We start from the raw sequence: 4,561 nt of genomic DNA, 5'->3' as shown, positions 1-4,561 counted from the left end.
CCCCAAAGCTCTGTGGATAGAATCCAGAGGGTCTTGACTTTAGACGGGGAAAACAATTTTAGCTTTATTTTCACGAATTAACATTTAGCATGTTCTTCAATTATGAATGCAGACAGCAAATCACAGGGCTATTAGCAGCACCTGTGACGTTGTTGCTAGTAGAAATCAGATATTTTCATATCACATTATAGTTGTTGCAAATACCTTAAAATATCATCACAGTTATCACTACTTCATAATTATGCTGCTAGCTCGTGTAATTTAATGAATTAATAAGAAACACATACATTACTCTATTACACATTTTAAAAATATTTTGAGAGTTTATTTCAACATAATTGGCTTTCTTTATAATTTAGGAAACTTATTTTATGGATTTAAAGATATTATACTCAGAAGGAATCCATGGGCATCACAGACTGCCACAGGGGTCTCTGGCACAAAGGAATCACTTTCTCTATAGAGAGATCAGCAAATGCAGAGGTCCTGAGGTAGGAAGGTGCTTCTTATGTACATGTAGCAGAAAGAAATTACATAGGCCATTATTAGGAATTTGGCTTTTGTTAGGAGTAATAAAGATGGTTTTGAGCCGACGAGTGACATAATCTGACACTGGATTTTCCAGGTTACTTTGCTGCCAGATGGAGGACAGACTGAAAGTGGAAAGGCTGAAGCTGGAAGACAGGTTAGGAGGTCACTGAAATAAACCAGGTGAGAGATGATGTTACTGTGCACTAGAGTAGTTGGAGGGGAAGTGGTCAAAGTCCATATATATTGTGAAGACAGCTCTGACAGGATTTGTTGATGGGGCACGAGAAAACAAGAAATCAAGGATGACAAGTGTCTTGAGCCAATGGAAAAACAGAATTGCCATTAAAAGAGATGTGGAGACTATAGACGGAGTAGATTTGGGGGAGGATAAGGAGCTCAGCATTAAGACATAGTAAGCTTAAGACACCTACTCGATGCCCAAGTGCAGCTGTCCTGCAGGCAGTTAGAAATGGTAGCCTCAGCTCAGGGGCGGGTTCTGGGCTGAAGGTATCTTTTGAGGAGGGTCAGCAGGTGGCTGGTATTTAAAACTATAAGACTGCATGAAATCACTAAGGAAGTGAGTGTAGAAAGAGAAGAGGGCCAAGGGCTGCAAGGTGAAGAGGTCTGAAAGATGAAAAGGAATCACTCAGATGTTGTTTAAAAAGAAATATTCAGACATTTCTCCAAAGAAGAAATATAAATGGCCAATAAGCACATGAAAAGATGCTAATCTTTTATTTTAGCTAATGTTGCTAATCATTAAGGAAATACAGATCAAAGGTGCAACACAGTACCACCTTACATCCAATAGGATAGCTACTATTTAAACAAACAGCAAATAACAAGGGTTGGCAAGGATGTGGAGAAATTAGAACCCTTGTGCACTATCAGTGAGAATGTAAAATAGTACAGCTGCTGTGGAAAACAGTATGGCCATTCCTCAGAAAACTAAAAATAGAATTACTATATGATCCAGAATTCCGTTACTGGATATACATTCAAAAGAATTGAAAACAGGGTCTTGAAGAGGTATCTGTATACTTGTGTTCATAGCAGCATTATCCACAATAGCTAAAATGTGGAAGTAACCCAAGTGTTATTAATGGATGAATGGATAAAGCAAAATGCAGCATATACACAGAATGGAATATTATTCAGCCTTAAAAAGGAAGTAAATTCTGCAACATGCTACAACATGGATGCATCTTTAGGTCCTTATGCTAAGTGAAATAAGCCAGTCACAAAAAGACAAATACTGTATGATTCCACTTGTATGAGATATCTAGAGTGATGAAATTCATAGAGATAGAAAGAACAATGTTTGCCAGGGGCTGGAGCAGGGAGGGGAGATGGGGACTCATCGTTCAACGGGTACAGTTTCAGTTTTGCAAGATAAAAGAGTTCTGGAGATGGAGAGTGGTGATGTTTGCACAACAGTGTGAATGTTCTTAATGTCACTGAACTGTACACTTAAAAATGATTAAGATAGCAAAATTTATGTTATGTGTCTTTTATCACAATAAAAAAACTAAAGTAAAAAGGACCCAGTGGCATCCAGAGAGCTAGGAGGAATGTCCTGAAGACAAGATAAGAGAGTTTCAGGAGAGAGGAAAGCTCTATGTGCAAAACTACAAAGAGGGATAGGGTTAGATATAGACTGACAATTGATCATTAGTTTCAGCCACGTTGAAATTGATAANGATAGCAAAATTTATGTTATGTGTCTTTTATCACAATAAAAAAACTAAAGTAAAAAGGACCCAGTGGCATCCAGAGAGCTAGGAGGAATGTCCTGAAGACAAGATAAGAGAGTTTCAGGAGAGAGGAAAGCTCTATGTGCAAAACTACAAAGAGGGATAGGGTTAGATATAGACTGACAATTGATCATTAGTTTCAGCCATGTTGAAATTGATGAGTCACTTTACACAATGGCATAAGTGAAAGTGTGATTGGGTGGGTTCAAGAGAGAGTGGGAAAGTTTATAGTGGTTACACCTTGTTCCAAGATTCTACCTGAAAATGAAAAGTCCTGTGTATATGTATGTTTATAGGGATGGATAATCATGTATCTGTAGAAATTCAATTAAAATGATTCTTATGGAGGGTATTCCAGGTGCTAGGCATGTTAATGGATTCTACAGATACTGAGAGAAAGAAAATACGTTAACTGCCTTCCAATATTTGACAAGAGTTGACAATCTAACAGACTTTGTGGACACAAAGTGATGTATATGGCTAAATACACACAGTCGGACCCAGCATCAGTTTTTTCAGTGTAACAGATCGTATGCCTAGAACTATGGATTTCACATTCAGGTGGTCTTGGAATAGAATCCTGTCCCCACCATTCCCTGGCTCTGTGACTTTGTACAACCTCTCTGTGCCTAAGTTTGCTCCTCTGTAATTCAGACTGTAATAATTTCCAAACTTCAGTGAGCCTGGTATGCTTGTTAAAAATGTAGATTTCTGGGAGTGCCTGGCTGACTTAGAAGAGCACACGGCTCTTCATCTTGGCGTCATGAGTTCGAGTCCTATATTGGGTGTAGAGATCACTTACATAAATAAATCTTGAGTCTGATGCTCAACCAGCTAAGCCACTCAGGAGCCACCCCTCCAAAATATTTTTTTTTAATGTGGATTTCCAGGCATCTGGGTGGCTCAGTCGGTGAAGTGTCAGACTTTGGCTCAGGTCATGATCTCTCGGTTCATGAATTTGAGCCCTGCATTGGGCTCTCTGTTGTCAGTGTGGAGCCTGCTTTGGATCTTTAGTCCCCTTCTCTCTCTGTCCCTCCCCTGCTTGTGCTTTCTCTTTCTCTCTCTGTCTCAAAAATAAATAAACATAAAATAAAATAAATAAAATATGGATTTCTGTGCCTTATCCCCAAAGGTTCTCCACGGGCAGGTCTGGGGCAGGGCCCAAGGATTTGCAATTTTAATATGTACCTGGTCATGCTTGATGCCCATGGCCTTGAACCATACTTTGTAAGCATTGGCTTAGCACTCAGTAACTGCTCCAGACAGTAGCTGTTCTTCTGGGGGTCCTTACTGACCCCAAAAATTCCAATCTCTTGTGACTAATATCCAGAAGCAGAGGTCCAGCGTACCCTAAGCACCCTAAATTTAGAAAAGAACATGAGAATCATTCAATATTTATTTATCAAATCTTTATTGAATGCCTACTCTGTTCTAGCAGTGTTCAAGGGCTGGAGAGACAAACAATAACATGACTCAATAATTTGAGTCATCATGATAGGCAGAAGCCCCACATGAAGTTAGCCACATTCTCCAGCAGCCAAACTGTGTCAGGCAAAAAGTCCTATGTTCACTCACTAGCCGCTTAAGGCAGTACTTGTCCCACAATACCATGAACATGAATCACCTGGGTTCACATGAAGATTCTGATTCGTTAGGTTTGGGGTGGGGGCTGAGAATCTGCATTTCTAACAGGCTCCTAGGCTCCTAGATGATATGGATGGTGCTAGTCCATAGGTGATACTTGCAGTAGTAGGGTTAGGAAAATTGGATCACAGCACTTGCCCTAACATTAGAGTTCCTGGAGGCTTTCTGCAAACCCTGAAGGGACAAAATAAAACTTGGGAAGATCGCACAAGCATGTGAGCTTTGCTCGCCCTTCTTCCATCTCCTCTGTTTCTGGAATCTGATCCTCACTCTCCCAAATATAGTCAGTGCTACTAGGTGACCTCCTCTAAGGGAGGGTGAACATTCATTCTGTTGGTCATTCAGTAAATATTTCCTGGCTGCCTACTCTGTGCCAAGTGTTATGCAAAGTGCATAATTTGGCATTCAAGAGAGAACAGATCCAGCAGCCCTGCCTCCTAGGCTCCAGGCAGGGGCTGCAGGTGGAGTTTGGGACAGATAGGAAAGCTGCCCAGGGCTGCATCTGCAGCTTAAGACACTGCCCTGGCAAGAGCCAGCCTTGCTACTTTCTGTGGCGCTACAAACACATGCCTGGGAGAAGCACCCCTCTGGACCCTTTGCCAGCTGGTTTAGAGATGGTACTGACCAGCCGT

Source organism: Crocuta crocuta, unplaced genomic scaffold (assembly GCF_008692635.1).
Source record: "Crocuta crocuta isolate KB4526 unplaced genomic scaffold, BGI_CrCroc_1.0 scaffold64, whole genome shotgun sequence".
NCBI lineage: Eukaryota > Metazoa > Chordata > Mammalia > Carnivora > Hyaenidae > Crocuta > Crocuta crocuta.
The sequence above is the reverse complement of the archived record's forward strand: the minus strand, read 5'-3'. Positions refer to the sequence as shown.